The following is a 13,699-nucleotide window of genomic DNA, read 5'->3' on the forward strand; positions in this document are numbered from 1 at the left end:
CCATTCTGTGTTTGTTTGCCATATACTTAGCCCATTCGTATCACTCCTTCTTCACTACTTCTTCTCGTGTGGTGTCCTTGAGTGGTTCTGATTCTGATATATCTAATTCTGTTGCTTTTTCAATGTTCTTATCTTGAGGTAGATCATTAGAGTTTATCAGAAAGTTCCAAATGTCAGTAAAAAACTCTCCTGACTGATGTCTCAGGTTGCTTTGTGGGTACGGTGGTCTGCTTGGTAAGGGCAGTCGATGTCATCTAGTGGTAGCTACTGTGGTCGTCACAGCAGCCGCCACCCTTGTTGTTGTCACAGGTTCTTCCTGTTCAGGTGCAGGGGTAGGATCAATCTTAATGACCGTGGTGCTACTCCCTTCGGTCACTGTTGTTCTTGTTATTTCAACTATTAATTCTTCACCTTCAACTGGTTCAATCTGATTCATGATGAGCACCCTCTCGTCTTTCTCTTTGATTAATGTCAGGTCACATCCTTTCGGGTCCCAAACGACTTGTCCCTTTGTTTGGTGATGTGTCCATCCACAGAGTGCCATCTCCGGTAAGGGTTTGATCCTTATGATTGGGATAGACTTCAGTTCTCCTGCTTCTGTTATAAGTTGAGGTGGAACAGAGATTCTAACCTTGTCAGTCTTTTTGGATTGTTCAGCTGATTCCTTTCTTCTCTTCCTGCTTCCACCATACATCTTGATTGTGCGTGAGTCTGTTGTTTCTGTACTAGTGTTCACGGTTACTTTTGTTTATGTCAATGTCATTATTCTTTTGTTGTTCTACCTTCAATTGTCTGTAAAGGAGGCCATTCAAAAGTTTAAAAGTCAATTGTGGGGAAATCCCCATTTTCTTCAGCTTGCGGGACTTTTCCTTCTCTTTCTTCACCTGAGGCTCCCTCCTCAGGCCGGACTTAGCTTCCATCTAGAAGGGTTTCAATTTTAGGGAAGAAATGTTCTCATTCTGTTCCTTGTGAGGCCTCTCCTCCTCTTCTGGGTGCATTAGTCGGTGCACCTGTCACATTTTGGCTTTCACTTGATTCGCTGTTTTCTTGGCTCCTCCCTGGTGAATCAATCGTTTCCGCTGCTCCTGCTCCCTCCGGGCTCCTTCCTGGTGAATCAGCATCCTCTGTGTCCTCATCTCTATGTGGTTGTATCCTTCTCTCTGTTGGGACTCAGCTGCAGTGGTTCAGATGGTACCACGTCTGGCTTCTTTTCATTTGGACGGCCGTTCTTGTTGCTTTGGCCACCTCATAGGGTCCATCTCCCCTCGGTTGATCCCACTTCCTCCGGATCCCTCGAACGTGGACTATATCTCCTGGTATCACTGGGAGAGGTCCTTCTGGTCCCCTTGGATCATCAGACGCAGAACCTCTCGTCCTGGTTCAGGTTTCTGCCTACTTTCTGTGAGGCATTCATACTTAGAGACTTATGGCCTCTGTTCTATGATTGCACCATACATCCTCTTACTTCCATCACTCATCACACAACAAACTGACATTCCAGCTGAAGCTGGCGAACCCCTCTCCTTCTGGTTTCCTAAACATAAGACTTGGAAAACAACAGACAAAACATAACAGCATTGACAATGTTATGTGTTATGCATAAACATATTCATGAAAACTGAAATCTGAGACCATGACAATTCCCACTCTCTCTTCACCTGACTCTATGCCTCCAGGATACTTTTCTGCTGGACTCCACAAAAATAAAAGCCCTAAAAAGCTTCCTCATGCTTCCACCCAGTCTTCCCCTTTTGGCCCCAGGTTCTGAGAGGTGTTCCCAAATCATGTCATTTTTTACTTAGTTTCCCATCTGCTCCATTTTAACTGATAATCATGTGCATAACCTTAATCAACATTATCTCTTCTTGACGTAATTCAACACTATATATGATTTCACATCAATTCCTTTAACATGTTTGTTTAGAGTATAATATCCTATCATCTATTCTTTTTCACATGATGCATTAAAAAATAAAGCAAGTAGCCCCCAAACTCAACCCAGTATGTCTATAGTGGAATCTAGTCTTTCTCTCTCTCTCTCTCTCTCTCTCTGGTCCCACGTCCTCTGTCATGGTGTTTTCAAGCTCACCCATTATTCAGCTGGACCTCACTTCTCGTGAGACTTATGTACCCACCAAAGAGAGACATGAAGAACTTTACCACTGCAGTGTTGTAAGAAGTATACCACCAGCCTGGTGTATCTTGATGTACACTCAGTCTCCAGAATGCAGCCCAAGCCCTTCCATTTCTGGCTGTTTTTTCCTGAGGACATACACACTAACACATGGGTTATTCCCTGACAACAGACTTTCTTTTTATAGCAATATAACTAAATCTTAATTTTTAATAACAGCCCTATGTAAACATTCTGCCTCAAATACCTGGCCTCCTGCCACAGAAATATTCATAATGATAGTCAAATGATGGTCCCTACAACAACTGCTGTAAAATAACATGTAATCAGTCAAGCGTCTTCCAGTTGGATTAATATCCAATCCTAACAAAACTAAGTCATAAGTTTCTTAAACTTTTGCTCTAATATTCAAAATGCCACCACTTATTATTTTTACCTTTTTACCATTCTACCATATGTGAATTGTTCTATTCACTTTAGAATTGTCCCTATATTTTACACAGCCAGCTGTCTTTCCTTTTCTGTGAATTATCTCTATTATTATACATAGTTTCTAGAAATAACACCCCTTCACTACCATTACCTTCATTTATGAGTCCCCTAACCCATAACAGCCATTGTTTGATACATACTTAAAACATCCTTAAGTCAATTTATATATCATTTATATCAGTATCAGTCCCTCCTCAGGAACATATACACAACCTTATGTTCCTCAAAACAAAAATAAATTGACCAAATGAGAAAAAGAGAAAAAAAATTATAATAATTACTCATTTGCAAGAAATTACCACTATTTGTAATGTAATTAAACCTGGAGAAAACGTCCATCTGTTTCATTCTATGCCCATGTTATTATTGGTCTCTTTCTTCTTCATTCTTGGGTATCATCGCATAACAGACTACCTTTTTATTCAATTAAACATTACATTTTATCATTACAATTCCAATGACATTATAAAACAAAAGAAACAAAAAACCTTTAATCTAATATTCTGTAAGTTTTGTCAACCACCTTGTCTCAGGATTAGATTCCAGAGCGGCCCTAGGCCTATTAAATTTAAACAGTTCTATATCTAAATAACTAAACAGTTTTTTTTTTGTTTTTTTTTAATACATTTTCCAACCCAATATTCAGGATAACAATCCTTAGTGTTTACTTTAACTCAAATTTGACCTTATCTATTCAATACACATCATCCCTTTAATAATTAACATTTATACTAAACACTTTTATTACCAGTATTATCTATTTTCCCAATAGCCCTTTTGTCTCAGTTTCTCTCATGAGTGGCCTGATAATAAAAAGATCAGTACCCCAATTCCTTTAAGTCATTATTCTCCCTGGCCCATATCATTTCAGCATGTATATTTTTTTTTTAGATACAGTTCACAGGTCATCAGACACAGTTGTCCCTCACTATTCAGTCGGTTAGGGTGAGTTTGAGCTCCACACCCACTTGTAGTGATATTCTCTCCCATGCCTTAAAGCATTCTGACCTCACCTTTTATGATAACTCCCTTATTCTACTGGTGATCTCTCAGATGAATTACAGATGAGGTATTTATCAACAAAACCCTCACAGAGACCCACACTCCAATAAACCCTTTGGAGTAACTTTCATCACTTTTTATATGCAGAATGAACAAAACACATTTGTATTTACCCAAAGACCATAACCCCAAGGAACTGATAGTTTTTCCTATGAACTCATGTTATATCAAAATAAAAATTAAAATAAACCTATTTGAATAACTTATTCAATTTAAGGGTACAACTCTTCATAATTTTCCCAGGGACATAATAGATTTTCAAAGTAATATACAGTTTGAATAGAGTCTGGTGTCTTTTAAACATTTTATAAGTAAATCCCACCTGTTCCAACAATTTCTAGTAAAAGGTGATCAGTCTTTCACAGGAAATTCTTAGGATTCAGGGCATTTTGACACCATTAATATGTTTCCACTCCCCTTTCTTTAGGAACAACTTAAATACATTTCTCAAAAAACATTTCCATCCTTCTGCATACCCAATTTGAAACTGAATTGGAAATAAACCCTTTTTTTCCTGGAAAAGAAAGTATACATATCGTTAATATTCACAATGTTACCTTTTAATCAGCAAATAGTTTTTATTCCATAAACGTTTTAACAGTTTTCAGAGAATGACGGTATAGAATGCCTAACAATTAAAATTCCATCTGTACTCTACTAGATGTCAAGTCAAACGTGATCTAATACTTCTTCTTGATCACATATAAACTGTAATCTCTATGAAACACTCATTGTTCGCTCAGAGACTACACACCGCCAAGTAAAAAATTCCATTCTCACCAACCTCAAACCGATTAGTTGTTTGTTATTTTGACAAGGATATAAACTCTTGTATAGCGGCATTTCCTGCTACCGCACTAAGTTCTAGTGTCACATTACACTAATTTTCCCCATACCCGATATACCCATATTCAAAACAGAGAGCTATTTTCTTATTTGTTCTTAGATATTTTCAATAGTTCTGCTAATCACCCGCACGTCTGCGAGGACTAGAGGAACCACATTTGTACCTCATCGCAATGTATTTTCTGATGATAGAATGTTGACATCAGAACGCCTGCAAATCGAGCTTCACATTTTGGTCCCATGCGACTGTGCCTCCCTTATTCTATTCATCCTGTTTATCAGGTAATAGTGTCCTTCTCTCTCTATTCTATGGAAACAGTCATTTTGTTGTCATGCCACTATTTATTTATTTATTTTTCCTAAATACTCCCATGTATTATACACCTTCTATTTACTATTTTTCCGAGGTAGAGCTAATCTCCTTTCCAATTAATAATTCATTTGTCACATCACTTAATTTCTTTTATCGAAGCCTACTCTATATAGTACAGACATTATTTCTGAATACTACAGATGACTTAATGTCTTATTCTAGGACAGTACTTCAAATATCACTGTGTTTTTCCCTTTACAGATATCATTATTTATTCATTTTATTCGTTTGGTTTGTTGTTACAGTTCTAATCAATTTTTAAGATTACATTCACATTACATTTAAGTCATTTAGCAGATGCTCTTATCCAGAGCGACTTACAAATTGGAAAGTTCATACATATTCATCCTGGTCCCCCCGTGGGAATTGAACCCTCAACCCAGGCGTTGCAAGCACCATGCTCTACCAACTGAGCCACACAGGTCCACTGCCCGCTCCGTTAAGATCTCTATCTAACATCTTACTTTTACCTTTATTTATTTATTTTTTCTATACTTTCTTACCTCTTCTCTATATTCTTATTGTTTGATCCTATGGTCAATTTACTAGTGAGTCAAGCCTCCCCTGTTCTCCTTCTCTCTGTTCTTCAGGCTATTTTTAGACCGTAGCTTCTGTAGGCACAGAGTGACTGACGGCCTGTTTTTTCCTCTTCCTTTGTTACACCGTTCGTGAAATCTTAATGTGTCCTGAATTTCACTATTTATCACTATTTATTTTAACTAACCTAGATTCGTTTTTAACTTTATAGTACAATTTCAATTTATCGACGATTCTACTTTCTGTTTTGTTACCCACTGTTCTATCCGTATTTATACTATTCGGTTAACGCCTTTTTTAAGTATTTTTATTTATTATTTGTTTTGACACCTTTTTTAGTATTCTACTATGGTCGCTTATTACTTTGTCACATCTGTGTTTTTATCCTTGATTTACAACTTATTTTACTTCGACGTTTCTTAATTCAGTTCCCTCTATCTAAGTAGTTAGAGGCACCCTTCCTCAACCTTCTACTCTGTCACAGGAAGGCTGCGCGCTCCCTCTTCTGGACGTTCTGCCTACACACACACAACCTGTCCTATCTTTCTTCCTAATGTTCTATCTTTACACAGATCCACTCATTTCTTACAACATTTTCATTCATCCTTTTTATTTTTCATCTGTTCATTCAATCCCTTTGTTTTTACCTCAAAACAACTTAGTCTTTCTTTATTGACTTAATTCACTTCCTCCTACATAAGCCTAGACTGCTAAGATTTCTACAATATGACGAGACTACTGTCTAATCGGATCAGCTTGTCTTCATATCCTATTCACCCCCCCAATACTGATCTTTTCTTCTATTATTAGAGTAGTATTGTGGCGTGACCTACTGAATTACAAAACCCTGTTAGCTAGACAGAGCGGTTTTTTATTCGCAGGATTTCTTTTGCATTTGAACGCCGCACAATCGGGCAAACGTTTTTCCTACAACCTAATATTTCACCCGTACAGTCCTCCTTTCAGAGCGTTAACCATGAAATATTTATTTAACTACTGATTTATGCTTTGACCGTATAAGCTACTTTTGCAGTTGAACGCCGCACAATCGGGCCAACGTTTTCCTACAACCTAATATTTCACCCGTACAGTCCTCCTTTCAGAGCGTTAACCATGAAATATTTATTTAACTACTGATTTATGCTTTGACCGTATAAGCTACTTTTGCAGTTGAACGCCGCACAATCGGGCTAACGTTCTTTCTGCCTTCTAAATATTCATCCGTTCAGTCCCCCATTCTGGGGCGGTAGCCATGAAATATTTATTTAACTACTAAATATTCACCAACAGACCATTCTGCCGTGAATATCCCACCCAAGCAGACCTCTTTAAAAATGTTCCTTTTTTAAAGAGCGGTATCGTGGCTTCCTAACTACTTATTTATGCAGTTCTCTGTTATCTTTAGAGCCGTTATTCATAAGTAACCTGTCCAAGCATTCCTTCTACTAATTTTATTGAAGAGGTATCACAGGATTTTCTACCTACATTATCTGTCCCTTATTATAGCCAGCCATCTCAGCCAGATTCGTAAACAACCGCATCATTTAAGCTACACATTCGAACGGTCTGATCAGAACGAGCGCATGCTCCGCTAAACACCTAACACAAGCAAAGTTCACAGCGCCTATTCACTCAGTCTCTATACTACATGCACATACATTTATATTTAATACTATTCCCCAAATTACACATACATGCAAATTCATTGAATTCAAAAGTTCTTTAGTATTTACTGGTTTCATTTTAGGAAATTTGAAAGAGAGACTTACGTGGCGCCCCTCTCGCTGAGACAGGATCTCTGAAGCAATCCATACAAACATTTCAACTATGTAAGAACAAGCTTACCTTTTTCATAGTTGTGGCCATAGTGTTTGCAAGATTGTCCAAAGAAACTATCTCCAGCCCTGAACGCCATTCCTCAGTCCCTGTCCCTCCTGGCAAGCTCGCCAAATATGTCGTGGAAAATCAATTCAAATATAACTCTTACAAGAACTTGTGAAAATCAAAACATGCTTTTTTAATACAATTGTATAGCCAGCTCGAATGTCCCGCGGGACACACCCCGCTTCCCAGCCCCAGCTACAACATTTATACACAAATAGCATATGGGACCACCCCATATGCAAATAAGCATATTTAAATAAGCATACTTCCCCTAATTCTTCCTGCCATCATTATCTTTTTAGTTCAGGCTTCTTACTTGTTCACGCCCAATAACGCCCATATCTGCTTTCAGTTAGATTATAATAGTGGCCAGACCCATGCTTGTCTTAAAAATAATATATGTCCATCTATCCTATAGGCCTATGACTCAACCCTGTATTTAACTCAGTGCCTCAGCATGTTCTCTGGTATGTGTCCTTATTGGAATTGGCAGACTATGTGTCTCTTCTATCATTAGCATCCAGTTGCCTTAGGCATATTTCTCTGGTATGTGTGCTTATGGGAATTGTCAGACTATGTGTCTCTTCTATCATTAGTGTGTCCAATTGTTTTAGGCGCCTATTTGTCTGGTATGTGTGCTTTTAGTGGAATCAGCAGACTATGTGTCTCTTCTCTTCATGTGGTCTGCCACTTCAATGTTCAGCTGTCCTATTCCTCCACATGCCATCCATGTGTCTCATTTTACTCCTACAGGATCCAGCTCAAATTAAGCACTGGTGCTATCTAGTGGAAACCCTTCAGATGGGAGAGTAAAGATGGCGCCCACCCACATACTGCGATGCTGTCAACAGGGCTTAGCTTGGATACCTTTGTTTTTTATCGTCCTAGTCATATGTTGATGATATTAGAGACCGTGTGAGGATATGACGGAGCTTAGTGACTTGGTGTATAGAGAGAAGAGGAGAGGTCCTAGAAGCGTGCAGAGCCTGAGATGCCCCTGAGAGGGTCGAGAGGAGGATCTGATGGTTCACAATGTCCAAGGCAGCGGATAGATCTAGGAGGATAAGAACAAAGGAGAGAGTCAGCGTTTGCAGTGCGGAGAACCTCTGTGGCACACACAAACACACACACTCAGTTCAGAGTCCATTTTGAAACTACTACAAAATGCAACCCTTCGTAGACTTGTGCTGAATGTTTTGACTGTGTTTTCTGCAATGTGTCTCTGACTGTCACTGTGTGTGGCTCTTGCAGTCATCTACATAGTGTTCTTCCACCTGTCCTTCATCATGTTTGTGTGGTCCTACTGGAACACCATCTTAACCAGTCCTGCCAACCCCTCCAAAGAGGTACCTTTCCTTTAGATAACTGCCCTGAAACATCTACAATGACGTGTAAGTGTACTCCAAACTGTTCTAATGTTCAGATGAAGTAAGGTCATAACTCAACTTCGTTTTTGACTCTCTCTCTCTGTCTCTGTGTCTCTCTCTCTCTCTCTCTCTCTCTCTCTCTCTCTCTCTCTCTCTCTCTGTCTCTGTGTCTCTCTCTCTCTCTCTCTCTCTCTCTCTCTCTCTCTCTCTCCCTCTGTCTCTCTCTCTCTCTCACTCTTCAATTCTGAAGGGGGTTTATTGGCATGGAAAACACTTTTACACTCTCTCTCTCTCTCTCTCTCTCTCTCTCTCTCTCTCTCTCTCTCTCTCTCTCTCTCTCTCTCTCTCTCAATTTCAATTTAATTCAATTCAATTTAAGGGCTTTATTGCCATGGGAAACATGTGTTTACATTGCCAAAGAAAGTGAAATAGATAAACAAAAGGGAAATAAAAAATAACAAATGAACAGTAAACATTACACTCACAAAAGTTTCAAAGGAATAGACATTTCACATTTCATATTATGTCTATATACACCATTGTAACAATGTGCAAATTGTACAAAAGGGAAAATAAATAAACATAAATATGGGTTGTATTTACAGTGGTGTTTGTTCTTCACTGGTTGTCACAAATCTTGCTGCTGTGATGGCACACTGTGGTATTTCACCCAATAGATGTGAAAGTTTATCAAAATTGGATTTATCAAAGTTTCTCTTTCAGGGTGAACAACTGTGTGGGAATTTTCTGTTTGTTCATTGCAGCCACGTACTGCAGTATTTCATCAAGTACTGGACAGTGAGTAATGGTTTCCCATCTCCTCCATCCCTCAGTCTGTTCACATTTTGCCTCCCCTCTGACCCCCCCCTTTCTCTCTCTCTCCCTCACACACAGACATGATTATTGTCCTCTAGTCTGTCTGTTCATTTCTACCATGCCCTCCTGTCCCCCCCCCCCCCTCTCCTTCCTCTCTGTCCTCCTCACCTACAGTCCCACCTTGAAGCCAGTGCGTTTTGGACTTCTAACCCCTTTTAAACATTGTGTTTAACGGGGGCTGAGCTAGAGAGGTGTTTGTGAGACAAGGGCAGATCCCGAATGTGGAGTCCGAATGGTAATAATTTCTTTAAAATACTTCATTGTGAGGCTAAATATAAGGGCTGGACATGCAGAAAAAGTCAGATATTTTTTGCAGGGGTCTCGGGACTGATAGGATTAACACACTTTCTCTCTTTCACCCCCTCACATACACATGGTTAGCAGATGTTAATGCGAGTGTAGCGAAATGATTGTGCTTCTAATTCCGACCGTGCAGTAATATCTAACAAGTAATGTAACAATTCCAACCTTTCCCCCTCTCACTCGCTCGCTCTCTCTCTCTACCCTACGTCTCTCTCCCCTATCCTACCACCCTCCCTCTCTCCATCCCTCCCTCCTCTCCACTCTCCCCCCCTCTCTCTCGCACTCCCTCCCTCTCTCTCCCCCTCCTTCCCTCTCTCTCCCCCTCCTTCCCTCTCTCTCCCCCTCCCCCTCTCTCTCTCTCTCTCTCTCTCTCTCCCCCTCCCTCTCTCTCCCCCTTCCTCAGAGGCATTCAAAGCTCCACAGGAAGAAGTTCTGGCAGCTACCCATCTTCACTAGGTTGGAGGGAGGGAGGGAGGAGATGGTGGGAAGGATGAAATCTGAATCAGATGTATGGATGTGCACTACTTGTAACAACCAGTCTCTAGACCAGTGTCTTCTCTCTGCCGGTGTGGTGTGATGTGGTGTGGTACTGTGGTATGGTACTGTGTGGTGTGGGGTGGTACTGTGGGATGGTACTGTGTGGTGTGGTGTGGTACTGTGGGATGTGATACTGTGTGGTGTGGTACTGTGGTGTGATGTTGGATCTGGTGTGGTACTGTGGGATGTGATACTGTGTGGTATGGTACTGTGTGGTATGGTACTGTGTGGTGTGGTACTGTGGGATGTGGTACTGTGTGGTGTGTTGTGAATGGTGTGGTGTGTGGTGTGGTGTGTTGTGAATGGTGTGCTGTGTGGTGTGGTACTGTGTGGTGTGTTGTGAATGGTGTGGTGTGTTGTGAATGGTGTGCTGTGTGGTGTGGTACTGTGTGGTGTGTTGTGAATGGTGTGCTGTGTGGTGTGGTGTGTTGTGAATGGTGTGCTGTGTGGTGTATTACAGTCAAGGAGATGGACTGATGTTCCCAGCACGGCCGGGCAATATTGACCCAGAACAGCCCACAATCCCCCTGCAGCCAGAGGCCAATAAAAGGTCATCAAAACTGATCAGTCGATCAGAAGGTCAATCAATGTGACAGCACCAACAAACGGTTATCAGATGTAGATGAATAAACTGAAACGTGAGAGATTTAAACTGTTTTATCTAGTGTAACGTCAAATATTATTATCTAATTATGTTCAGTAATGCATAATCAATCAGATGTTTGTAAATCTATTATTTTATTCCCAGTACTGAAGACGTCCCAGTCCTCTCAGTGAGTCTCAGAACTGTCTCCTAGGCAACGAACAACACGCCAACGTGACAGAACACCTAGAGAATGACACCCTGAAGTTTGGTAGGTATCTGGTCTGGTCAACATTAATCTTTGGCTCCATGACATTTGGTATGTCCTGAGTGGCTCAGTGGGTAGAGAATGGCGCCTGCAACGCCAGGGTTGTGGGTTTGATTCCCACGTGGGACCAGTATGAGAAAAAGTAAAAAAATATATTAAAAAATCCATTCACTACTGTAAGTAGCCCTCGATAAGATCTAAAATGTGAATGTACATTCTGCTCAGGCACCTTTAACCCCTGACCCTTGGTCTCTGTTGGAGAACGAGGCTGTCAGGTGAGCCAACCAGATTTCTGCACCTGATTACAGCTGTCTTCTATGTGACTAGATTTCATAAACTAAATGTATTGTCTCAGGAGAAGAAACCAGCCATCTAATATGATGCCTTAAGCAACGCCACACTTTTGTTTGTCACCATGGAAACAGCATCCCAATGCATACCTGTAGCTATAGAAACAGCCCCACAGCATAACCATGGAAATGCACTCCTTTCACTCATTGCCATAGTCGCACCCTACAGCCTTGTCTTTTTATCATCAGTAAGTTACACACGCACACACACAACCATGCATGCAGTTGCACGGAAGAACCACACACAATGTGACCCTGAGTGTTCACCCAGGACAGTTAATAGATCTCAGCATCACATGGAATAGTAGGAATAGTAATCCATCTTTACACTACAGAGTGGAGACTAACTGTGCCAAAAGCTGAGTGTTTCATGGACCAGGCCCGAGGAAGGACCTGAACTGGGAGAATACTATATCTGAGCTGAGAGGTACTGGAACATAATGGTTTTGTACAGATTTTTCACCCAACATTTATAAAATTGATGGTATGAATCTGGAAGATATCACCAAGACTACATGGTTGAAACATTATTTTGTTAACACATCATTTAATAGAGTGTTTGGATTGTTGGATGGGTGGACTATACAAAGAAGACCCAATCGAGGGGATGCCGGACTAAACCATTGCTGAAGTGAAATGTGGGGATTCCAACCGGGTGTTAATAATGTCATAGCACAAGATGGCACGTTTGCACTTTCAATATTACATTTTAATGTCCATCACATTATGTGCTGCATTCTAGATGTCCAAAACATAGATTTAAGAAAGGTACAGTATGTCTTAAGAAGGTGTGTGTTGTCAGATTTGTTAGGACAGAGAGAAAGTGTGTGCAGGAAGGCAGGTGCTTGCTGTACCTGACAGCCTCTAAGGACCACCTTTACGTTTCAGTGAAGGGTGAATAGATAGTTTGGCTTACATGCATTCACAAGCTGCTTGTCGACCCGGAAGGTCATGTCATGTGAGAGTATACAGCAGGGGTGTCAAACTCATTCCACGGAGGGCCTAGTGTCTGCAGGTTTTTGGTTTTTCCTTTCAATAAAGCCCTAGACAACCAGGTGTGGGGAGTTCCTAACTAATTAGTGATGTTAATTCATCAATCAAGTACAAGGGAGGAGCGAAAACCCGCAGACACTCGGCCCCCCGTGGAATGAGTTTGACACCTGTGGTATACAGTATAGCCTCAAGCTCCTCCTTAACCAGTTCCACCTCATTGTCAGGGGTTTATTACACATTGATCAATGATTGTTTTAATTTGACTGGAATTGAAATGGAATTGACTACAACCGTGCTTGAAGATGACCTTTTACGAGGGTTGTGTCTCAAATTACACCCTATTTCTCCATATAGTGCACTACCAGAGCCACATAGGGGTTAGGGGTTAAAGTTGTGTGCAGGCTGGGGAATAGGGTGTGAATTGGGATCAGTCTGAGGTCACCGTTGGTTGCCAAATAAAGGGCTGACCAATCAGCTGCTCCGACCTCTAAACTGGAAGTGTTTCCAGCACGTGCGCGATCCCATAAAATCTGAATCATAGACCATTGAAAGGGAATATCTTGTAGTATTGTAGTCATTCTTATTCTATGCTTGATACCTTAATGCTGTCACATCATTGGCCAGTGTCATGGAAACCAAGTGACTTGATGTTTAAGGTTTACCTGTGTGTTCCCAGTGTCTGAGCCACCTTGCAGTACTGGTGCTGGCCAGCAGGTGGTGAAACCTCCCAGCCTGTCTAGCTGCCTTCTTTCTGTTGTACAGTACTTGTTCTTCCTCAAAAAAGAGGTGCCTCACAGTTAAGGTCTATAGTGGACCAATAGGTATCAATTTAGGTCTATAGTAGACCAGTATGTGTCATATGCAGTAAGATTCCCTGTGATGTTAAAGATTCCCTGTGATTTAAAATGTGTGAGGCTCAGCTTGTGTGACCTTTGATGGTGAGGTGTTAGTTTTCTATTTATACATTTTTTATTTCATTTTTATTACATTCTTTATTTCACCAGGTAGGCCAGTTAAGAAAAAGTTCTCATTTACAACTGTAACCTGGCCAAGATAAAGTAAAGCAGTGCGACACAAACAACAACACAGGGTTA

The sequence above is a fragment of the Salvelinus namaycush genome, chromosome 7, assembly GCF_016432855.1.
Source record: "Salvelinus namaycush isolate Seneca chromosome 7, SaNama_1.0, whole genome shotgun sequence".
Taxonomy (NCBI): domain Eukaryota; kingdom Metazoa; phylum Chordata; class Actinopteri; order Salmoniformes; family Salmonidae; genus Salvelinus; species Salvelinus namaycush.